General features: G+C 34.8%; 1 long non-coding RNA gene across 1 annotated transcript; it reads left to right on the top strand.

The window, feature by feature from the left end:
* The first annotated feature begins 487 nt into the window (after positions 1-487).
* Positions 488-1,786, top strand: LOC120089779. Its single transcript, XR_005485324.1, has 2 exons — positions 488-757; positions 1,491-1,786. It is a non-coding gene; the product is annotated as an uncharacterized LOC120089779 (long non-coding RNA).
* The last annotated feature ends 24,594 nt before the right edge of the window (positions 1,787-26,380 follow it).

The raw sequence follows: 26,380 nt of genomic DNA, 5'->3' as shown, positions 1-26,380 counted from the left end.
AACCTTGAAATTGCGCTTGGTTTCACCGAGAGAGGGAGATGAGGGGCGGAGGAAGACGAGTGATAGTGAAAAAAGAGACAGAGAAGGAAACAGAGTGAGATCTGTTAGACGAGATTGAGACTGAGAGAATAAAAAAAAAAAAAAAAAGGAGTTTTTGGTGACTATGTTGTGAAAACAATATGAGTGAGAACGCATGCACATGCACTCACATACACGTGTACATGCATATACACGTGCGTGTACACATGCACATTACATACACGTACATGCACGCATGTGTACACACTTGTGTAGTAATAGAAATGGTTAGACTTGTGGAATGCAATAACTCGAAGAAAAAGATAATTGTAATGGATAGCATTTTTAGGATAATAAAGTAAGGATATACCAATATTTAAAATAAACTATAAGTTAGATTGTATATGATATAATATAAACTACAAACTATATGTTATATATGTGATATAATATATAATTCCTTTTTGTTTAATTTAAATATTAAATAAAAAAAGGAGGAAGTTATCTGATAACTTCTTTCCTCTCCCCGTCTCCCATAAACCTACTCCCTTCTCCCAAAATTAATCATTGCGAGCCTAGAACTCTGCATCGATTCCCTTCTTTGAGAATAACAGCGAAGTCTTGTGGTGGTGTTCCCTTGATTTTATTGTGTTGCTTCGCTGGTGAGACCAGAAGGGAGACAGAACGTGAACGTTAGTGAGATCGGGAGAGGAAACATGAAGAACTTTTGTCTTCAAAGGTAAGTTCCCAAATTTCTCTCTTTCCTCTCCAAAACATGTATAATTTGATTTACAATTTATCCTGTGAATTTTGTTCATGTATCTCTTAGTTTTCTGTTTTTAATCAATTGAAAATGAAAACACACGGCGTTCACAAGCTTTGACCTGGGTTTCAATCCCTTCAAAGTACATCACTGCTTCTTTCTTTACAATATTTTATCTCCATCACCGACATTAACCCTACTTTCTCTGGTGATTGCTTTCCCTTTTTCCTCTCCCCCGACAATCAAAACAATCTTCCTATTTGTGTTTTCTTCTTCTTCTTCTTCTTTTTTTTTTTTCCCCCCCCCGTTTTTTGGCTCATAAAAGTTTGGTGAAGTAAGCAGTGGAAACAAATAGATGGAGGGGGTTAAACTCTCCCACTTTGTGAAAGAAATCTAATCTTGGGTTTTTGAATTGGGGTCTTCGAATTCTAAAAGCTTTTTGGCTTTGCACTTCGTCCGGCGATTTCCGTTCTTTTTTTCCCCTTTTAAACTTGCAGAAAATTGAAATTGGAGGCTATTTCCTTCTCCCTTCCTGAAAATAAAGGTGGCTGTTTTTTTTTTTTTTTTTTTTTTTTTTTATAATTTGATCGAGAGTTGGAGCTTAGAAACTTATGGGTTTCTTCTGCTAGGCCTATATTTGGGCCTCATAACATTTTTGATTGCTCTGTGATTGTTTTTCATTAATGGTAGATTGACTTCTTATTTTCAGGATAACAATGGAGATGTGGAGTTGTTAAAGAGGGGTTGATGGAGAGTGGATTTGCTCTATTTCTTTGGATCAAACGTGCACTCCTAAAGGCAAAAGAGAGGACGAAGATCTGGATTTGTTAAACCATTCAAGATCTTGATTTGATAGATCCATTTTATTGTTCCAAGTTTGTTTGATTATTTGATGTAAAACTCATACTTTAGGAAGGTGGATTTATTGAAATTGAAATGAAATGTATATATTGGCTTATGTGAATGAAGTATGAGTATAAGTTCATCAATGTCTTTTTATGGTAAGAGTATTTGTTGATACTTTGTATAGCATGAACACAAGGTATGCCTGTTAAATCCCATCACCTACAACTACAAGTTTTTTCATTCAACTCCACCTTGTATTGGAAAATACCCCTTTCTACCTCAATCATCATGTTCCCAATTTTTTTTTGCACTCTGAGCCCAATATATATCCTTCCGAACTACTATAAAACTTAATACTTCTTCTGGCAATCTAGACAAAACAAGTTTTTGAATAGTTTCAAGCGTTTGGATTATTGGTTTATCCCTTGTAAAATATAAGAATTAAAGCATTCAGATATGTTGTTCAACAGAAGATCACATTTAACTTTTGTTGGTCTGAGATGAAAGTAAATCCCTTTGAGTGGAAGTTGCCTAGATCATCTTGCTGGAGGAAAAGAAACCATGTCCAACTGTCTTTCGTCTCTGCCTCTACCACAGCCCATGCAATACGGTATATGCCATCATTACCATCTATTCCAAATGCAGCCATCAAAGGCCCTTGGCATCGCCCCTTGAGGTGACACATCTAATCCTTTGAACGAGCGACATCCATCAAGAAACCCTTCTTTGCATGCTTTAAAGCATATATACATCCATCTAAATACAAGGTGAGAATCCTTAACTACCCTATCGCAAGTTATTTTGATGGTAGAACCTTCATTCGACAATCGCAACTCCTCGACATAGTCCCATAATCGTTTATATTGATCCAAGAGATCCCCATCAATCTTTTTCAAGATCTTTTTTCTAGCTTTCTAAGCTTGGGTCCTCAAAATTTAATCTTGATAATCATTTTTTACTGTTTCAGTGAGACCCCAATCAGGTTGGTTTCTAATACAGTCAATTTATGTCTTGGCCAACCAAGATGAGTTCATATTTCTATTATGAAACATCCTATAACATGTATGTTCATTAATCAGAGACTTAATTTGGAATGTTATTATCTTCATCCACAACGCTTGCATGCAACCTCCATTTACACCCATCATAACAAATTGCAGTGACTCTTTTCTTGTCATTCTTTTTTAGTTTCAAGTTGTAAAACTCCTTAAGTCCATAAGTATTTTAAGATTTTAGGACTACTAAATTTCATACTAACAGAAAATTGAATATGATCCATACCAGTTTCATCCGTGAACTCTAATGGTCCATCCACCTCCTCCCCATTAGAATTATGTTGATTATTTAGGAGATTCTCTGACTGACAAACTGATTCAACTTCTCCTTCAAGAGTAGTTTTGAAATATTTGTGAAAGTCTAAAGATTATATCGGAGAGAATCAACTAAGATCCTCTTATTTGCAAATGTTAAGTTAGGTTTTTAAAATATATTAGGGTTAAATCCATGTAATGTTATTATCGATTTTTTTTTTATAAAGAAAATCTTAGTCAGCATCCGTTTTTAGCACACTTATCATGCCACGTAAGCAATTTTAAATCCAATCATGTTTCCGTTTTCATTTAATAGTTGTGTTAGTGAGATGCATCTTTTAAACTCATTCTTACAAACTTGGAAACTAAAATGGTCTATTTTCAAAATTCAGGGACCAAATATACCTATTATATAAAAACTAATCGGAAAAAACATATGTTCAAATATATTATTATAGATTCAAGTAACAAGGAAAAAAGATAAGTGATTCTCAAAGCCTCAACGTTGGAATATCTGTAGGGTTGAATTGGAATGTGAAATTTGAACTTGATGAACTTTGATTAGATGGAAAATGAACATGTCACGTCATATTTCCATTATTAACTAACAGTTAAATCAACTCAACGACCATTTATAAGCATTTCTCAAACCTCATGATTTAAAGTGTCTCTTTTAAAACTTTAGAGATCAAATAGATACTAACTTCATACTTAAGGGACCAAAAGTATATTTTGTTTAAACATTTTTTTCTCCATAACTTTTTCTTTCCCTCATTCCTTCACTTTCACTCTCTTTCATTATCTTTCATCTTTTAAAACTTTTTATGCCTTTCAAGTTTTTCTTTATGATGTCCCATAATCGTCTGCCAGTAACTCCATGACCAACGATTTTATTTTCTTTTCTCTCTCTTTCTTTTATTCTCTCCTCTATTTTTCTCATCTCTCCATTATCATTGAGATACGGACTTGAATATCTTATTTTGTAAATAAAGATAAAATTTTTTGTTTCACCAATTTTTAAAGATGTGTTGGGTTTTAAATTATGTTGCTCTTCACCCATTTGGTCATTTTGAAGATGTATTAATACTGTTGGACATACACAAAATACTTTAGATTAGATTAAAAACTCATTTAATTGATTAAGTAAGAAAACTTCATATTTGGTAGTGTACAAAAGCAACCAATTCTCTAACTTTTTTAATGTTCCACAATAATGTATATTTAGGAGTGATATCTGTCAAGTATATGTCATCACCATAATGATACAAAAAAAAAAAAAACAAAAAAAAAACAGTCAACTTAGATACATGATTCCTAAAGAATTATGATGGTATGTTATCATTCAAAAGCAGCTTGAGAAGAATGGCTGATCAAGTATGTTTTTTTAGGAGTTCATAGTATTAAGATAAGCTATTATGTTATATGAGTTGAACTAAAAAGTATAGATCATCGTAAAAAGATTTATTGTCTTATTCTATAGTTTAATGACTTTTTTTCATAGATACACAATTTTTTTACTTTAAATTTTTGATAAAAACTATTTAAAATAAAAATAGTCATGTCTTTTGTTACACTTTCTCAAAAAATGTTTATATATATACAAGTTGATTTCAAATGTTTTTCCCAGACCAACTTATTTCATAAACTCATTTTTTCAAAAAAAAAAAAAAAAAATATTTAGAATGGTCGTCAAGCACTCCAACTTTATCCAAAATAATTCTTTTCCTTTTTTTTAAAAAAAAAAATAAACGCTTGAAAATGTTAAACCAAGCACACCCCAAACGGGCCACTGTTATGATTGAAAATCGATGGTGTTGATTCGACTCCAAACCAAAACAAAAGAAAATTTGTAATACACTGAAGTACTTCTATTACTATAAAAACATAGCAACAATAGTAAGTGCAGGGTCGAACCGCATGGAGGCACAAAATTAAATCCTCTCTTAAGCTAAATTTAAATGTGAAAGCGATAAAAATGGGTTTTGATTTGATTGATAGAAAAATTTAAATGCAAGACATTAAATTGCAAGGGATAAATGTAAAAATAGGAGTTGGTTCATCTAGTTCTCAGATCAAGTTAGACATTCAATTTAATTTCAATCATTGTTTTCTACCAACGTACTGATTATGCGATCGAATTATGCATGCACAACTACTCGCTTGATTCGATCTAACTAGCCTTTACAGTGGTAAACTAGCATGAATCTAACCAAGAAAGCATCCTATTTATTAATTAAGGTCAGAAAGGCCATACCCTAATTAAACTACATGCTTCTAAATTCTATTGGGTTCGATAGTGGCCAAATAGAACTAAAAACACATACATCAAAATTTAGGATTCAATTATGTCGATTAACTATCAGGAAAGCCATATTCAATTAACCAATTTTATCTTTGAACCTAGCAATTAGCACATCCTAGGAATAGCCTTCAAATGCCTAATTTACTATTGCTACTTAAGACCTTAGCAAGACTAATAATCATTAGCATGTACGATAAAGCGTGAAAAGTCAACCTCAATAATCATGCTTGGGAATTTGAATAGATTCAAAGAAAACACAATTATGAATTGCAAACATCAATTCGGGCAAAAAACTCAAGAACTAGATAGAAAATTACCTCATCGATTCATGGACAAACCCATGAGTTATGGTCCAATCGATGCTTACAATCCAAAATTAAACTAAAAGCTAACCTAATGATACTAAAAACATCAAGGGAAAGGAAGAAAAACAAGGCCTCTCCTCGGCCTCCATGGATTTCAGCATATTTTTTTACCTAAAACTGTAGAGAGACTTTTATACAAATTGATCACAGCGTTGCAATGCTGCCTTGCGATTGGGCTGAAGACGGAAACGTGCATGCGGCTGGGTTAACGCCATCTGTACCATTGCAACGCTGGCCTGCACATCAACGTTCTGTCTTCAAACATCAGGTGAGCATTGGGGCTATGTATGGGATGAGCGTTTGCGACACTATCTAGGGGCATTTTGATCATTTTTACTCATTTGAAGCCCGATTTGCTTCAAGTTAACCTCGTTTAGCTCCAAATGCTCAGTTCTACCTCTTGACTGCCCGACACCTACAAAATAGAATAATTAACATATAAAATCTAACAACGAGCCCAAACTAAGCGAGGAATAATAACTCTTTTTGAAAGCTATCAAACACCCCCAACTTAATTCTTGCTCGTCCCGAGAAAGGTAGAAACACACATTCAAACAAAAAATTATTAAAAAGTATCATGCTTGCTTTAAAATCATGCTTAGTTGTTACTCTAATATCAACAGTCAAATAGGGTGAAATTTGTAATTGAGAACGAAATTCAATTACAATCAATCAATGAAGTATATTTTTAAGAATCATTTTTAATTTATTCATGCATGAGTGAGCCTAGAGTCTTTCTAGTTAAGCTTGCACAACCCAGAAAGGTTTTATAGGATCCTCAATTCGTTTTTCCGCTACTCTGGCTCGGTTATCAACTTTGGACATACCAAACTTGCAAAAAAGAGGGCAACACTAAGACAATGATGCTTAAACACACACACAAAAAATATAAAGGGCATTTATTTTACCTAAAGAGCTAGCTTTCACACCTAACCGCTGGGAACCTATCCACTCTTTTCTCACGGGGCCCTAATTAGATACGACAGAGGTAGTGCTTTTCACATCTATCCATGCACACACACATTCTTAAAATTGCTTTTCTTTCTTTCTTTTTCTTTTTCTTTTTTTTTTCTTACACAGTAGGCCTTATTTTATTCACTTTATCTAATTTTGTTCTACAACAAGTGTGGTTACTTCTAGGTCAAAGGTGGACCTTTTTGAGGTGACAACAAAAACACAAACAAATAACCCAATTCTAATCATGAAAGACTTTAATTTTGTAAAACAATGACTTAAAGATGCATGAGAGACAAGAAAAATTCTTAAAATTGGGCTAAAATCATGATCATGCTCTCCTAACGTTCTTTCATGCAAATTTTATTACAGGAAAAGTGAATCATAAACCATTATAATAACAACAGAGCAACAAAGTAAACAAGACAATTAAAGCACAGAACATAGTCCGAGCATAGCACTCAAGGACCCCAAGCTAATATCACTACCCAACAGGTACCCCACCCCCAACTTAAAAACATACATTGTCCCCAATATATTTTAAATATAGCTCAAAAAGAAAAAGAACAAGGGAATAGAAAACCTCCCCTGAAAACATTCACGCGCACGAGATGTGGTGGTTGGGCAACTTCTCTTCGCTTTGGCTTCTTTTTGTTTTTGGCCTCTTGATGTGCAAGGAGAAACCTACAAAAGAAATAAAAAGAAAAGAAAAAGAAAAGAAAAATAAACCGAGGGCATAAAAAGGAAAGACTAGTCTCAATTGGAATATGGTGAATCTGGCTCCATCTAAAGATCACTTTGAAAAGCAATGTTGGTGTAGTAGAGACGGTTTTGCTCACACATGTAGTTCACCGTCCTCACCATGCGCCTAGCCCGGCGAGCAATGTCCTGGCTCACCCATAAGACTTCAGTAGCCAACCTTAGGGCGCGCTCTCCAAATGACTCCGCCACCACTGGTACTTCGTAATGATCCTGGGGATTAACACGGGGAAGCTCCTCAGCAGGAATACCCTTGTCCTCCTGGTCATCCTCATCCTGCTCCTCCACACCTCGAAGACGGAAAAAAGCAATTGATGACTTGCAAATGGGTGCCTGATGCCCCATCCTCTTCTCATCAGTAGGTATCTCCACCTTAGACCTTCGATAGAGCTCGGTGATCAGGTTTGGGTGCCCAAGGCTACCCATGGTGGAACAATGTCCACAACGGTGGATCGAGGCTCTAATAACCCACCCCACGTTGACTATCAACCCTTGAACGAGACAATATAGGAGTTTGGCCCTATTTCTAAAACGTCAATGAGGTGTAGTACTGGCATCAGTCTGGAACATACAAATGCATTCCAGATCTGACGAGAGACGGACATCTCCATACCCTTAAACCTAACTGCAACTCTTCTCGATTGAACCCATTCAATCTCGAGCCCATAGAGAGCTTCTATAACTTCCTACTCGGGGAATTGCTAAGAGTAGAATCTACTGTACTCATCATTAAAGTCTGTCAGCCCATAGACTTCATTGATATGGAGGGACAAAAAGGGTACTCTGATGCCTCTCACTAACGAGAAATCCCTATCCTCGTTGACATTTGAATAAAACTCCCTAACAATAGGAACAACCACCTCACCAGGATAGTTAGCCAAAGATTCTCAACCTTGTTGCTTATCTCAACAGTGATATGGGGATAGAAGTCGGCCTCTAAGATCAATGTTCTCTCAAGAACTATCTTCCTAGAGGAAACTACGTAATGGAATCTATCCAAAGCCCCTTGGGAACTGAACCTAGTGTGCTCGAATACTAGCTCAGAATCACATCCTTCTCGACTAGGGCTAGCATCATTCCTTGGACCTATAATGAATATCTAAATTAAAAACTCTTAAATTGGATCTAACCTAGGGGAAAAAACAAAAAACTCTACAAAATCTACCCAACTCATAAAAAATATATAACAAATCAGGTCAAATCCACCTATACACAAAATAATATCAAGCATTTTATTCAAATCTTCAAAAAAAAAAAAAAAAAAAATTACCATCAAATAAATCTCAGCACACTTCAAATTAAGCCAAAAATCCACACAAACTTAGAGATTCTCAACCTAACATAGTAAATCCTAAAAGAAATACAAAATGAAGCTAAAAAATTTACCTTAGGTTGAAGAAAATCCAAAGTTTGTGAGAAAAAGCCATAGAAATCGAAATGGGTAGGAAACCTATGGATTCAAGGATGAAAAGTGAAGAAAATCAAAGGTTTGATGGAATTTATAGAAGAAAAGCAAGAGATTCGATTTTTGCGTGAAAAATCAATGAGAGGAAGGGAAGAATCGACTAGAAATTGAAAAATAAAAGTTTTTTTTTTTTTATTGTGCCCTTTCGAAGAAAGATCTGCGTTGTAAGCAGATCTGTCGCACATTGTCGCGATGCTCTGCCTTTTTTTTTTTGTGAAAAACTTCTAGTTACTATTAATTACTACTAAATCTAAATAACCTAATCTAATTAAACCTAAAAAAATAAAAGAAGATAAAATAAAAAATAAAAAAATGTTATCACTTGGTTACCTTCAAGAAGCGCAAATTTTTAACGTCGGTTGCTCAATGCGACCTGTCCCCTATCAAGGCACAAAGAAATTCTTGTATTTCTTTAGTCCTTTCTTGTATGAGTTGATATAGTCTGGTAAGGCCATAAGGGTTCCCATCTTTTGAAAAGAACTAGATAGATCGAATTTTATATTTTTAAATTTTTTCAAAAAAGGGAAAAAGAAAGAATCAAAAGACTCAAGCGACCCAAAAGAGTCAAAATAAAGAAAAGACTCAACTGACTCTGACTCGACTGATTCAACTGAACTGTAAGGTAAAGATGAGTAGTATTCAAATATATATGAGATACCAAGAGAAAGAACACATCAAGGCTTGGGAGCCTCTAACTCTTTTATCTAAAGTCCATTGAAATAAAGCTTAGGCTCATACTTAACCTCACCAACTTGTTCTAGACATGGCAGGGGATAAACATCATCTTTGTAAGTCTTAAGTTCCTCCACAAATTTGGCCTCAGTGGTATGGATAGTGGAAGGCTAAGAATGACTCTCCAGAGTAAGCATGGGGGCTTGAATCTCTAGGCGAGACTCAATGGACTCCTTCACACACTGAAAGGAACCATCAGCAAGTTCATACATTTTTAGATCCAAAGTCTTACCTTGACCTAAAATTTGAGGAACTAGTTGCTCAACAGAATCATCGATGTGAGTCACTCTACTGCTCAACTCAGTACTATCAGAAGATGGTTCTGCCCAAGACTCTTTAAGTCTTCTAACTGATTTAGTAATTTGATCAATGAGGTCATTCAAATTCTAAAACTCAGTTCAAGCTTCGTGTTCGGAATAGAAACTATCTTGTTGGAAACTCAAGAGTTATTAATAACTGTAGGGTCATTCTTGCATAAACTCACTAAGGCGGTTAGAAAGTTCTCTAACAAAAAAAAGTCGACCCTTATGGATAAAAATTGGAAGCATGAGTTGCGAACCAGAGATGGAATGGCACTACGAATTGTGAATGGCGTTGCAGATCGGCAAGGATCGTGAACGGTATTGCAAGTTGGAGCTGAAGGCATAAGCAGGGCAGATCGAAGCTAGATGCGTGAGCTAGAACGGAGTTTAAGAAGAAAGGGGACTTATGAGTTGAAAGAGATATTGTCAGAACGTGAGAGAAAGAAGAAAAGAAAGAAGAAATAGGGTTTCACAAAGTGGGGGGAACTTATAAATGAGTTTTTTTTTTTAAACCTATAATGTAAGTCGAAAATTGACATTAAATATCTTTTTTTTTTTATAACTATAATGTCAGTCGAAAACCAACATTAAAGATCCACTTTTTAACCCGACCTAACATTAAACATTCGTGCCTTTTCTTTTGGACTGACATTAAAGGCCTAATTTTTTGTAGTGGAGGAAGTGACATGGTAATCAACAAGACTATAATTCCAAAATCTAGTTTAACCACTTAGGTCAAGCAAAGATGACATTGCCAGATTGCAGGGGATGCAAGAGAATGTTGGGGCCATTAGATGCCGAATCTGGATTTTGAATCTTGGGCCTGGGTCGTTACAGATGGTATAGAGCAGAAGCTCTCCCAGTAAGATGTGGTTTGGGGACGAACCAAGTGGAAACTGGTGACATGTAACGAACCGAGTGTAGGAAGGGGACATGAATGAATTTAGATCACATCCAAATAAGAAGGACCCTGACGACATGAAAACATGGTTAAGAGAGGCTTAAAAGAGTTGAAAGTTACTATTTATATCAACAAGTTCACCTTCCTTTTCGGTGGCTCAATCATAGGAACTCCAAAGTTAGTGTGCTTAGCTTGGAGTAATTCTATGTTAGGTGACCTCTGGGAATTTTTCTAGAACACATGTGAGCGAGGAAAAAGCATGCTGAAAGGACTTATATTGATTTGTGGGGACACATTTCACTCTTAGAAGAATCGTGGCAAGAAAGAATGATGTTTCTGTTGGGGTTGATGCCCTAAACTCTCATAGGGTCCTATAGTTTATAAACACATGTATGAACAAATGCTTATGATGTAATAATATGAGATATTTTATTCACTGTTGTCTATGAAATATGAGATATTTTATTTGCATTTACCACAAACTAATAAACTAATATCCCTGGTTGTCGTAAATGATAACCTACAGGGTCTGTAGTATGTGGATATAAGAGGAAAACCTTATCCTAGTGACACTACGGATGTAGCCCGCTTTGTAGATAGTCACAAATGTCATGACGTGCTACAGATGGTCTGATCCCGATCATTCATGTGGAGACATGCGATCGGGGGTATCCTATACAAAAGAGTTTGTATAAAACCGGACCACGAAGTGTTTAGTCTCGTTATCTAACTCCGTTCATGATAGAGACTTTCATTTCACTAGGATGACTATAGGTAATATGACCTTAATCCTGAGTGAGTTGGGAATTCCTGCCTAAGAGGGTCCTTTGATTTGCATGGGTGCGAGTGGCCAGATTACCGACTCAAACCTACCACTTTGCAGATTCGTCTGATTGGGGAGTTGAGAACTCAGCTACACAAGGTGGAATTCACTTCTTCCCCGAAGCAGGGGTAAGTAGATAGATTGCTTCTTTAAGAGTTGATTCCGGGGCTTGAACGATGTGGCACCACACACCTTTTCATGGCTCGAGAGGTGTCCACTCATAGTAGGACTATGATGTATTATTCATTAGAGGGATCGGTGGTACTTAAGGAGCTAGATGTAACTACAGGGCTAAAACGATAAATTGGCCCAACTGTACTTACGGGCATCTGTGAAGGGTTTTCGTGGAGTACCCGATAGTTAATAAATGGTGAATCTCGTGACTAAAGAGTTTAGTCAGCTATTCACGTATCGTTGGAGCATCAAGCTACAGGTTCATAAGGTCCCCTTGGTAGCTCAATAGATTCAAGTTGAGAATCAGTTTTTGGGTCAGTTTGATGTGTTCAAATTGACAAGAGGAAGTTTAATTATATATGATATGATTAAACTGGTTTAATTATATATGATATAGTTGACATGATGTATGAGATACATTAATTAGAGAAATATGATATAAATATGATTTATATCAAGTAAAGGAAAAAAGGACTATGGTTTAAATGTTACATATGATGTGATATTAAAACTATAGGTTATAAATATAATATGATAAGTTGGTTATTATATTTATTTATAATTAAAAAAATTATGAAATAATTGTGGGTGGTTTCTTTTTTAACCGTGCATGAAAGTAGGAGGTTGTATTTAGTTTTCATAACTAAAGCAGTGGTCGCTTCATTAAGTACACTGTTAATTGTTAATCGTTTAGCTCACGAGAGACTACACGACATCCTTCAAGTGTTTGTCTAAACGATCGTGTACACGCGCCTTTGACTAAATGATCGTGTAAAGTTTTACTAACTGATCGCGTGGCAAGCGAGATTCACTAAACAATCGTGTAAACAATCACATCTATTTTTCTAAACGACCGTGTACTTGCTGAGTGTTACTAAACGATCAAGCACAAAGTCTATACGATAGACAATATACTCTCCCATTTGCTTGGTCGTATAGTGCGATCATTGTTTCCTCCCTCAAATCCAATAGAGCCCACACCTCATGGATTTTCACTCTTAGAATACCAAGGTTACTGAGTGGTGGTGTCCGAGAGGTTACTTGTTCGTGAAGTAGTTTTTTTGTGTTTGAACAGACGAATTTTTAGACAATCGTAGTGATAGCGAGAGGTGCTGGTCCAAGTCTTCACAAGAGCGGGAGATCTGTGGAAGAAGAGGTCTTCAAAGGTAAGCCTCTCACTCCTTTTGTATTTAATTTCTATAGCATGTCGTAATTTGTTAGTAGATGCATAATTGGTTTGTACGTTTGTGAATGCTTGTAATTCTGTCACAATGAATTTGGATCGATCGTACTTCCGCTCATGTGTTCTTTTTGATAAGAGTTCCTTCAATTTCTAGGTAGTAGGGGATGCAGAGGAATGTCGGGGTCATCATATGCTGAATCCGAATTCCGAATCCTGGCCCTAGGGCGTTATAGAAGCCCACTGTAAAAGGCATGTAGGCTAACTTCACTTAAGTATAGGGGGATGAAAAGTAGGGAACTGAATATATACAATGTCAATTTAACTAATATTCCTAATTAGGCTTGTCTAGAAAAAATGAGAATAATCCCTAGTAAACAAAATTCCAAGTTCTTGTACTTATACTCCTAAGGAAAGGATAGGCACGACATAAATCTTGAACTTAACGCTACTTAATTATGATGAATGCATGCTAGGGATCTCATAGGTCTTAAAAAAAAGACCTGGTTAGATATTCCAGGCATGGCTAGCCAAGTTCAATATGGTTATATAGATATAATAAGATTGGTACGACATATAATGAGAAGGTCAGGACAATTAGAAAAGTGACGAGGATTAGAGCGATACTCCTAAGTTTGCATCAACGAATGCAGCCATCAAATACCCGATCCTTGAAAGCAAACTTAGGAGTGGGGGCTAATGTTATCGAAAATTTTGAACCTAAGGGCAACAATGCAAAAGAATGAGAATACTGATGATAGAATGGGCCAAAAAGGAAGGCCTAAAGCAAGACAGGGCCAGGAGGTGAGAAGTGGCATGGGCCAAAAGCCCATGCCACGAGGGCTAAGGTCGACTCAATGTACATATCGCCAATAGGTGCCATTCAAGGGATCCACCTCGAAGATGAGGTTTTAGCTGAAGAGATAGCCTAAAAACCCTAAAGAAGAGGGTTAGGTCAAGAAAACTCTATTAAATGGAAGAGGAATACTCCAAGGAAAGTAAGTTGACTCACATCCTAAATTTCAATACTTGTTATTATTGGGATTGGTGTCCTAATTCTCCAGGAGTCTCATAGTTTGTAAACTGTATAGATTGTTATGAATAAAATAAGAGTTATTTTATTTGGTATTTACTCATATCCAATAAACAAAGCTCTATGGTTATTGTATGTAAACTTAAGCATGTATATGAGATATACAAGTGGATCATGCCTTAAATAATAACCTAAATAGGTCTGTAGTATTAGGATTAAGGAGGGATACCTGATCCTGGTGACACTACGGATACAACCTACTTTGTAGAGGTTTACAAGTGTTGTGAACTACTACAGATAGTTTATCCTGACCATTCATGTGGAAACATGCGAGCAGGAGTGTCCTATACAAAGAGTTTGTATAAGATCGGACCACGAGATGATTCGTCTCTTTATATAATGCCATTGATACTTGAGACTTACATCTCACCTAAATGATCATAAGTGACATGACCTTAATCCTGAGTGTTTTAGGAACTCTTGCCTTTGAGGGCGATCCTTTGATTAGTATGGGTGAGAATGGCTAGATTGCCAACTCAACATGCCTACCTTTTTAGGGATTTGTCTGATTTGGGAGCTGGGAACTCAGTTACACAAGATGGAATTCACTCTTTCCTCAAAGCAGGGGATAAATAGATAGATTGTTCCCTTAAGGGCTGATTCCAGGTATTGAACATAGTGGCCATAGTTTCTCTTTGAAAGAGTGGACTCAGTCATAGTAGATGTTCATTAGAGGGATCAGTGGTACTTAAGGAGTTAGATGTAACTACAGGGGCATAAAGGTTATTGGCCCAGCTATACTTACGAGCGATCTATGAAGGGTTATCGCATTGTTGATTGGTTGATATGGACACAAAATATATCTGTAGTAAGGAGAGTGCAACTGTCGGTCTTTGGTGGAGTGCCTGACAATTAACGGATGGTGGATCCCATGATTAAAGAGTTTAGTTAGTTATTCATGTATCGTTGGAACTTCGAGCTACAAGTTCATAGGGCCCACTTGGTAGCTCAATGGAATCAAGTTGAGAATCAGTTCTTGGAAGTTGATTTGAAATGTTCAAATTGACAAGAGAAAATTTGATTATATATGATATGATCGGTGTGATGTATGAGATACATCAAGTGGAGGATTAATGTAAATGAGATTTTCATTAAGTACCATAAAATAGAAAGAAAAAAAACTATGGTTTATATGTTTCATGAGATGAAATATTAAAACTATAAGTTAAAAATATAATATGGTAAGTTGGTTATCATATTTATTTATAATAATATTAATTATTGGATATTTATATCTTTTTCTCTAATAACCAATTGACTGGGAGGTTATTAGTGGTTTTATGATAACTGTGAGATAAAAGGAAAAATGTTTTCCTAAATTTAGTAGAGTTGCTATTCTCGAAAAAGAACTCACGGATTGCTGTCAAGTGAATTGGATTCACTAAACGATAGTTGAAAGAGAGACTAAATGATCATGGAGTGACACTATATGATAGTTCACTCACCTGGTTGTAGCTAAACGATCGCGGAGAATTTGCTATACAATAGGTTGCCTTCATCTAAACGATTGAGCATTCATCTATACTATAGACTTCTTCTCATCTCCCACTTGCTCAATCGTCTACACTATTATTGTTCCTCCGGTCTCTTCCTCTAACCATGTCCACACAGAGCCCACACTTCTAGATTCTCACATCGAGAATACCAAGGTAGCCATTGTGGTGGTGTCCTCACTCAACTTGACTGAGTTTGAGGTTTTGGAGGTTGTTCGTTGGGTTTGTGATCTTGGAGATCGTTGAGTTCGTATTTGCTGATTGATCGTGCTGTGTTGCAGTCATTGTGTTTGAACGTTCGTGTATTGCTATCTTGGAGACTGAACGGGCATTCATGATTGAGGGAGTTTAAAGCATGAGTCTTCAAAAGTATGTATAATTTTTCCCTTGATTATCTAAAGCATGTTGTAATTTCCTATTGTGCATGACCTGTAAGTTTCCGTTTTGTGACTGTAATTGTTAGTGTTCAATTTCAAATGGAATTTGGAATGATCATTCTGCTTGTAATGACCCGACCTTTTGAGTGCTCTGATAATGGTTGTTACTCATAAATATACATTTAAAACATAAATATTTTGACCATAAAAATTCATTAAAATAGTAAACATAGTTTTCCAAAATAAATAACAAATAAGTAAAACCTTTGTTCGGGGCCCCTAAAATAATGAAGAAAAAAAAACTTAAACAAATAAAATTTTGACCAACATTGTGTTTCAAATCAAAACTTTTAAATAGCTTGAAAACGTAAATTGAGCGGAAGCGATTTACATGTCCCATATGGCACGATCACAGGTCCCTCTCATCCCCCGCCGGTCCGTTCCTATCATTACTTGAAAAACATAAATTAAGAAAGGTTAGGTATAAAATACTCAATAAGTGGTCCCATTACCGGGATCAGACTATGCTTCCATGAGAAAAGAAAGATGGCCCGTGGCTCATACAGCTACATCGATTTTTGATGATGAAAGAAAAACCAAACGACGTACTATCTTGCCTTGAAACACATGTCTAGCGGCCCACAGGCACACCGTCAAACATGATAATAACATGAACATGAACCCGTCGACCCACGCATGTCTAGCGGCCTGTTAGGCACTACCGTCAAACATAATAATAACATGAACATGAAACACTAAACTTGACTCACGCATGTCTGGTCGGCCCGTAGGCACACCGTTCAAACATGATAAATAACATGAAACGTTAACCTGTCGTTCATGCATGTTCTAGCAGCCCATAGCACACCGTCAAAACATGAAATATGAAAATTAAAAGTAACATGAACGTAAACTATCGACTCACGTCATGTCTAAGCCTGTAGCACACCGTCAAACATGATAATAACATGAACGTTAACTGTCGGTTCACTATATCTAGCGACCTCGTAGGCACACCGTCAAACATAATAATAACATCGTCAAGCGATGACAATAAAACCGCTCTACTCGGTCTATATACATCACATACCATAATATCAGTATGATTAAGGATTTTAACAATGCTCATTAATACTTGTAACTGCCATGCAACTGAAGCAAGAAATAATGATAAACAAAAATCATGCTCCAGAGTCCACAAGTAACCTTTATAGTTCTAATCTAGGTCGCTTGGCCCCAAAGGCACGGTAATAGTATCACTTACCTCAACTTGGTAAAAACGCACAAAAAACTCCTTAGAATTTCTTACCACACTATAAATCACTTAAAGTGTTACTGGTCAAGACAAATTCCAACACTTGATTCAATTAAGAAAATTCTGATCAAGAAATAAATCCAAAAATCAATAACTTAATTTTCCACTATTATTCTTAAATCCAAAGGAATAATCCATCCAACAACTTACAAAACTTTACGTTCTCACCATTTTCTGCAAACAAATGGTGTCTAGCTTGAATGGTCAATGCCTCAAAACTTCCAAATCTTGAATCTAAGTTTCACACCAAAGAGAGGTTACTAATTTAACCTAAAATCAAATGGGTGAATTTCACCTCCCAAATTATAAGAAAAATAAGTCTTATCCAAGGTTTTCTCAAGATTCCGACAAAGATCGGACAGTGGCAGTAGGTGGCACGTCGGCTGTAGCTAGGCAGAGGGTGTTGCTGTCAGACGACATAAATTGTTTAGACTAGTGGCTGGTAGCGAGGGTTTTATATGAGGAGGGTTTGCGAGAGTGGGAGAGAAGGAGAATTTCTAGTTTTACAGATTTTATTCAGCAATAATTACGAATAAACCATAGCATGAAACAATAATCCAACCGTTCAAAATGAAACTCCATATTTCTCGAATAGCTGACCAAATTTGAGCACGATCCAATGGTTCAAACTCCAGCAATCAATAATTTTGTGAAAGCTGCCGCTGAAAAATCGAATTGTTTTCTCCCCAATTTTTGACCTCTTTCCACTCTCATTTGATTTCGAAGAAAAAGTCTCAATTCTTTTATTTTTTTTTCCAATTTTGAAAAGATAAATAAAATATTTTATCACAATATCTCCAAAATCTCCGAAGATTCTATTAAATTTAGAAATCAATGAACTTTTCAAATTATCCTAATTTAGGCTTCAAAAAATCAAAATTAAAGGATATAAGATCTATCAATTTGATACAAATTAAATCCTTTCAAACATTTAAATCAATTAAACCACATGAAATTAATTATCTCTTTAATTTTTTTTTTAAGTTTGCCCTAAAATCCAAAATCAAAGGGAAACAAAGTTCAATATTTTCAAGATAATCAGTTCGAATATCTAATTAATTAAATTCAATTTAACCAATAAAAGTTTTTCAGTTATTTCAATTTAACCCCAATTTTTCAAATGAAAGGAAAATTTAAACTCAATGATTTTAAATAATTAACTTAAATTTTTCTGAAATTCGGGATGTTACATTCTTCCCTCCTTAAGAAACTTTCGCCCTTGAAAGTTCAAGTCCTTAAAGGCTCGTGATACTTAGTTCTTATCTCATCCTCATATTTCCAAATTGCCTACAGACTGATAATACTGCCAAAGAACTTTTAATTAGCGCTAACTCCACGTTTCAGAAAGTCTTCACCTTCTACCATGAATTGTATAACTTATCTGAGACAATCATGTTACTCTTTAATCTTAAAACAAACACATATCACTATTTAGACCCTCCCATACACGAGTCTAAAAATCTCACTTAAATGAAGCTCTTGAAGTCCCTATATACTGTAGAGCATTTGTCATTCCAAAAAAAAAAAAAAATACATCACCATAACCTCATAATAGCTGTAATCATTACCTGATGCCAATTTCTAAGATAAAGACCTTCATGATTGCATACATCTATATTGAGAATGTTCACACTCCATAGAGTGGGTCACGTCACTGCCCATGTAATAGGAAACATATCTCGCATGACATCTCAAGTCCAGGATTCAGAATTCAGATTCGACACCTAGTTGCCCAGACAATCCCCTGCAACCGAGATACGCCATCATATTCAATCCGTAATAGTTGATACAAAGTCACGTGAATCATCTTTCTTTCCTAATAAACAAAGCTGGTGTGCTCCAAGGCAAAACATTAAGGCACATATGAAACACTTTGCTAAATGGTTCTTGTATCAATAACTTAAGCTATTCCAACTCTACTAGAGTCCTTCTATGAGGAGCCTTAAGGATAGGAGTTACCCTCAACTCAAGTTCATCTCTAGTGCTAGGGGTCATTCTGGAAGATCAAATTTACTCAACCTTAATACTCATATAGCTTTTTTTTTTTTTTTTTTTTTTTGGAGCTAGATTACTTGCACCTTCAAATCAAATCGATGGTTTCATTAATTCCTTATTCTAGATATTTGTGTCCACAATCAAAACCTCTAAACCTTACTAATACGTTTCAATGTCTTTCCCCTCTTTAACGAGACCTTACTCTTTCCATTTCTATAGTTTCTAGCAAATATTGCTACTAAACATCCTTTCATAAAACGTTATTTCCTCCGCCTCCACTATAATTTGAAGAAGATTGCTAAGCACTCTTCCAACGCACGATAGTCTAGCTTAATCAAATTGTCATGCTAAAACTGTGTTCCATGACCAATAGCTTAGGCAGGATATCCATTCAACCAACAAATACTAAGATCCATAGTTCCAAATAGTAATGACATTGTTCGTACCAACTCTAAAAGTTCGTAAACACATATTTTCTATCTTGGAAACCAAACCAAACCTTTGTTCTTAATCTCAAGACATCAATTCCCCTTACCTTCTCAAAACAACAAAATATTTCACAAATCCTTTCATCTTCCTTTATCTTTTTCAAGACCAATAAATCCAAGATGCTCTATTTCACCTTCCTAGTGAAATATATCTGTACCAAAACATGTGACTATTCAAATCCCTTTTCATAGTCTACAATTCAACAACCTAAGTAAGCTATATATATATATTTTTCGAATACTGCATACTACAGTGCAAAGTTCCAAATGGTAATGAGAGATTCCTATTTTACACCAAACCATGTCTTGTATCCACCCATATCATGTCTTAAAATCCAAATCATGTCTTGTATCCACCCTATATCATGTCTTAAAATCCAAACATTTCTTAACTATTTTAGAATCTTGAACACACTAATTTCCATTTATCTCCCCAAATGAATAAAACCTTTCCTTAATTACTATTATTTTCTTCACATTTATCCTTGTTTAACCCAACAACTTGAAAGTGCAGTTTTCACTTCAAGGGGGAAACATAATCCCTAAATCAAGACATATGACCCTTTATAACCTTTTCAATAAATCTAAAATTCCATTCCAAACTTGGAACTATAGTAGGGTATCCCCACAAGATACCATTGCTTTAAACTTCAAAACGTTTATCATTCCTCTTGGTATGGTTAATTAAACTTGAATCTTCTCATTGCGACAAACACATAGTTCAAACCCAAGCACTTTAAGAATTTTCAATCCAATAACTCGATTTCTCCCATCTAAAGGCAAATATAATTTCAATCATCTTGACATTCCTTGACCAATTCATTTTACCTAGGTCTTGTAAAGAGTTCCTCATACTATCGCTTTATGCTTCATCTAGTAATTCTTCTTCCTTTTAGGCACGTTACATGAAGAACCAAAACACCATTCATTACTCGCTCCACCAACTTCAATACCAGGAAAGTGATCATGACCTATTAATCCTTTCAAAAATTTTCTTGGAACATTTTGACTTACATCTAGTAATCCTTAATAGAATTTATAGTCTCTTTTTCACCTCTTTCTTATCTTATAAAGAAACTTTAATCTCGTAACTAAGAACGTGTGCCTTATGATAAAGTTCCTTGTAGCACCACTAGTTTTATTCTCGTAATGCAAAACTTAATATTATTCCTCAGCGAATTTTCAATTCACCTATCTTATTCTATAGCTTGACCAAATACATCCATTTCTGTCTTTCATGCCATAAGTGCATAACACTTCATAGTTCTATCAGGTTTCAATATCCCTGAACAAAAATATATGTTCGTTTCTAATAGTCCTTCCATGAATTAAACTAACGCCAAATGGCCTTATAATGATCCTTCTTTCTTTCCATAACACCAAAACTAAATAGCCTTCTCATACTAACTTCTTTCAGGTCGTTAAACTAGCAATAACAATTTGTCAATACATAAAGCTTAGACATGAAGGCTTTTAAACACATCTTCCATAAAACATTTAATGAAAGAACATACCTAGTGAGGACGAAGGATCCGTGAATAGCCATAAGGGACAAAAAACCAAGACTTATATCGTAAGTCAGTCTACATAACCTAAAACTTAGGCTCTGATACCAACTGTAACGACCCGGCCTTTTGAGTGCTCTGATAACGGTTGTTACTCATAAATACACATTTAAAACACAAATATTTTTACCATAAAAATTCATTAAAATAGTAAACATAGTTTTCCAAAATAAATAACAAATAATTAAAACCTTTGTTCGGGGCCCCTAAAATAATGAAGAAAAAAAATACTTAAACAAATAAAATTTTAACCAACATTGAGTTTCAAATCAAAACTTTTAAATAGCTTGAAAAAGTAAACTGAGCGGAAGCGATTTACATGTCCCATATGACACGATCACAGGTCCCTCTCGTCACCTACCAGTCCGTTCCTATCATTACCTGAAAAACATAAATTAAGAAAGGTTGAGTATGAAACACTCAATAAGTGATCCCATTACCGGGATCAGGCTATACATCCATGAGCAAAGAAAGATGGCCCGTGGCTCATACAGCTACATCGGTTTTTGATGATGAAAGAAAAACCAAACGACGTACTATCTTGCCTTGAAACGCATGTCTAGCGGCCCGCAGACATACTGTCAAACATGATAATAACATGAACGTGAACCCATCGACCCACACATGTCTAGCGACCCGTAGGCATACCATCAAACATAATAATAACATGAACCTGAACCAATCGACCCACGCATGTTTAGTGACCCGTAGGCATACTGTCAAACATGATAATAACATGAACGTTAACCTGTCGGTTCACGCATGTCTAGCGGCCTGTAGGCACACCATCAAAACATGAAACATGAAAATAAAAGTAACATGAATGTAAACCTGTCAGCTCACGCATGTATAGCGGCCCGTAGGCACACCGTCAAACATGATAATAACATGAACATTAACCTGTCGGTTCACGCATGTCTAGCAACCCGTAGGCACACCGTCAAACATAATAATAACATGCGTCAAGGCGAGACAATAAACTGCTCTACTGGTCTATTCATGCATCACATACATAATATCAATACTGATTAGAAATTTTAACATGCTCATAATACTTGTAACTACCATGCAACTAGCAAAACATAATGATAAACAAAATCATGCTCCAGAGTCCACCAAGTAACTTTATAGGTCTAATCTAGGTCGCTTGGCCCCAAGGCACCCCGGTAATAGTATCACTTACCTCAAACTTGGTAAAAACGCAAAATAAAATCTCCTTAAAACTTCTTTAGGCACACTTGAATCAACCTAAAGTTGTGGCTTGGTCCAAGACAAATTCCAAAACTTGATTCAATTAGCAATCTGATCAAGAATTAAATTCAAAAATCAATAACTTAATTTTCCACTATTACTCTCAATCCAAAAGAATAATCATCCAACAACTTACAAAACTTACGAATCTCACCAATTTTCTGCAAAATAAAATGGTCTCTAGCTTGATGGTCAATGCCTCAAAACTTCCAAATCTTGAATCTAAGTTTCACACCAAAGAGAGGTTACTAATTTAACCTAAATCAAATGGGGGAATTTCACCTCCTAAATTATAAGGAAAATAAGTCTTACCTAAGGTTTTTCTCAAGATTCCGACAAAGATCGGACAATGACGGTAGGTGGCGCGTCGGCTCATAGCTAGGCAGGGTGTTGCTGTCGGACGGCATAAATTGTTTAGACTAGCGGCTGGTAGCTAGGGTCTGCATGAGGAGAGTTTGCGAGGTGGGAGAGAAGGAGAATTTCTAGTTTTACAGATTTTATTCAGCAAAAAATTACAAACAAACCATAACTTGAAACAACGACAACCGTTTAAAATGAAACTCCATTATGTCTTGAACAAACTGACCAAATTTGAGTAGGATCCAATGGTTCAAACTCCAGCAATCAATAATTTCGTGGAAGCTGCCGCTGAAAAATCGAATTGCATTCTCCCCAATTTTTGACCTCTTTTCACTCTCATTAAATTTAGAAATCAATTAACTTTTCAAATTATCTTAATTTAGGCTTCAAAAAACCAAAATTAAAGGACATAAGATCTATCAATTTGATACAAATTAAATCCTTCTAAACATTTAAATCAATTAAACCACATGAAATTAATTATCTTTTTAATTTTTTTTTTAAAGTTGGCCCTAAAATCAAAAATCAAAGGGAAACAAAGTTCAATATTTTCAAGATAATCAGCTCGAATATCTAATCAATTAAATTCAATTTAACCAATAAAAGTTTTTCAATTATTTCAATTTAACCAATTTTCCAAATGAAAGGAAAATTTAAACTCAATAATTTACTTAAATTTTTCTGAAATTCGGGATGTTACACCGCTACTCATGGAAATCCTCATATCTGATTTCCTTCAGTTATATAGTTTCCCTTCTAACTTAAGCATCAAAGCTTATGTGGTCAGCACCATACCAATGTGCAGATCTTCTGAATCTTGCATGTAGCATTTGTCCTGATTACAAATTCATAGTTGTTTCCACAAGAAGATCAGGTATGTGTTTACCTCGTCTAAATTTTGGCATCGACAAAGGATAAAGATTGAAACTTTTAAAAATCTAGAGACATAATTAAAACATATTATATCTCAAAGTTCAAAAAATTTTATAATAAAAAGTTAAAATAAAATAGGTTAAAGTACCTTTTTTTCATATACTTTGAGGTTGATTCAATTATAGTTCATGTACTATTAATAAATATTAAATTTAGTCACTTAAGTTAATTTGTATCAAAATTGGTTAAATATTAATAATAATTTCAATACAAAGAAATACAATATATGAATATGTTTTCAAATTTTATAGTAAAAACTGAAATTTTGGAAAGTGGTTACTTGCAATCTATATGATTGCCTCACACGATGTCCTAGCAAAATTAGAGACAATAGTAAAACAACAAGGAGTAAATCAAAGATAAACACACCAAGATTGGTAACCCAGTTTGGTGATAAACCACCTATGTCTAGGGGGCAGAGTGCCTAGGAAAGATATTCTACTAATGTTTAAAAGTCAAGCGATTATAACGTTGTACTTATCTGTAAATAATAATAATTAAGTGACACCTATACAATTCGACTTAGCTAATCATGTAAGCTCCTCCCTAAATGTGGGACTTCCTCTCTCTTGAACTTAGACTCCCCCTAAATATGTAAATATTAGTGTTAAAACACTTAGGCTATGAAGGAATCGAATTCCTCATGGAAGCGTGTGAATGTCGTGCAATTGGACTTCAATTTCAAAATCAAAATACAAATAAGAAATAATAGACATTATAATTAAAGCATGCAATTGGAGAAGAATAGGGAAAAAGAAGAATCTCAACCTTGAAGACTATCTTTTCGATATTTTCTCTCCAAGTTACAAACAGCCTCCAACTCTTCTACAATCTTTTTCCATCTTGAATTCAACGAACAACAATCACACAGGACACCACCACTTGAGCTTTCTTGCTATTTTCTGGCAAGGAATTATAGATTGTGAAATCCATTTTAGCTTTGGAAAAGGAAGGAAATCTTGAAGAGAGAACTTTGTGTGTGAGAGAGATTTCTCGGTCAAAAAACCATTGCAAAAAGTTACAGAATCATTCTTGTCCTAAGAATGAATCGTGAGAGTAATGATCAAGGAGGGGGAATAAATCTCCCCCTTTAACGCATAATGATCCCTTTTGGAGTTATTATAATTTAATTTAATATATATATACAATTAAACTAATACTATTAACAATTAACTAATTAATAATTAAATATCATATATTTAATATTATTTGAATCATATTCAAATGACGTCCTCTCACATAACCTATAGTTTTAATATGAAGCCTATCCATATTAATTTTAACCTATAGTAGTTATATGAATCGCATATATATAGTTAATATTTGAATTTAAATTAGATATACTACTCTCATATATTATATAGTTTTAATTATAAATCATATTTATGATTAACTATATATTATAATGTATCAATTTACATTATATTTATTTGAATCTCATTCAGATATTTATCTCTATTATTAAATATAAATCATATTCATAATTAACTATAATATATCAATATACATTACAATGATTCCTTTATACACAATATTAATTATAAATCATATTCATAATTAACTATGTATTATAAGGTATCAATATACATTATACTTCATATTAATCATATTAACATAAAATTTTCCTTAAACAATATGAACAACTAAAATTATCCAAAAACTATTTATTCCTTGTTTTATCCTTAGTAAGCTAGTAAGAAGACCTAATGGACCTACAAATTAGAAACTTCAATGATACAGGATTAATTAATTAAACACTTTAATTAAATTAATTAACATTCATTAACTGTAGATCACTCCACTAAAGTCCATAGCTGCACTCTTCGCATTGTAGATATATTTCTGTCCATGAATATAACCAATCAACAGTAAGTCGATCCTTCACGAATTGTTGATAACTACAGTTGTGTCAAATCACCATTTTACCCCTATAGTCACATCTAACTTTTTAAGTACCATTGATCTCTCTAATGAAAAATTAATTATAGTCCAACTATAAACTAAGCCCCTCTCTGGCCAGTGAGAGGGTGAGGTGCCTCATTATTTAAAACTCAGAATCAATCATAAAGTGAATAATCCATCTACTTACCCCCGAGAATAAGTGAATTCCATCTTGTGTAGCTATGTTCCCAGCTCCTTATTCAGACAAATCCCAAAAAATGGTAGGCATATTGAGTTGGTGAATCTAACCACTCTTACCCATACAGATTAAAGGATTGCCCTCATAAATAGGAGTTCAAAACTCACTAAGGATTAAAGTTGAGTCACCTATGGTCATCCTATTGAAATGTTAGTCTCTTCAAGTAACAATGTTATAAAGAGAGACTAATCATTTCGCAGTCCGATCTTATACAAACTCTTTGTATAGAACACCTTCAGTCACATGTCTCCACATGAATGATTAGGATCAAATCATTGTATTACTTTGAAACAATTATAAAAATTACAAAGTAAGTTGTATTCGTAGTGTCACCAGGATAAGACACCCAACCTTATCTATATATTACAGACCATTTAGGCTATTACTTAAATATGATCCACCTGTATGTCAATCACATATATATTTAAGTTATATTAAATAACCTCAAATCTTGTTTATTGGATTGAGTTACACAA

The sequence above is a fragment of the Benincasa hispida genome, chromosome 1 (genome assembly GCF_009727055.1).
Source record: "Benincasa hispida cultivar B227 chromosome 1, ASM972705v1, whole genome shotgun sequence".
In the NCBI taxonomy this organism is placed as follows: Eukaryota; Viridiplantae; Streptophyta; class Magnoliopsida; order Cucurbitales; family Cucurbitaceae; genus Benincasa; species Benincasa hispida.
Note: the sequence above shows the minus strand (reverse complement) of the source record. Positions and strands in the feature narration are given on the sequence as shown.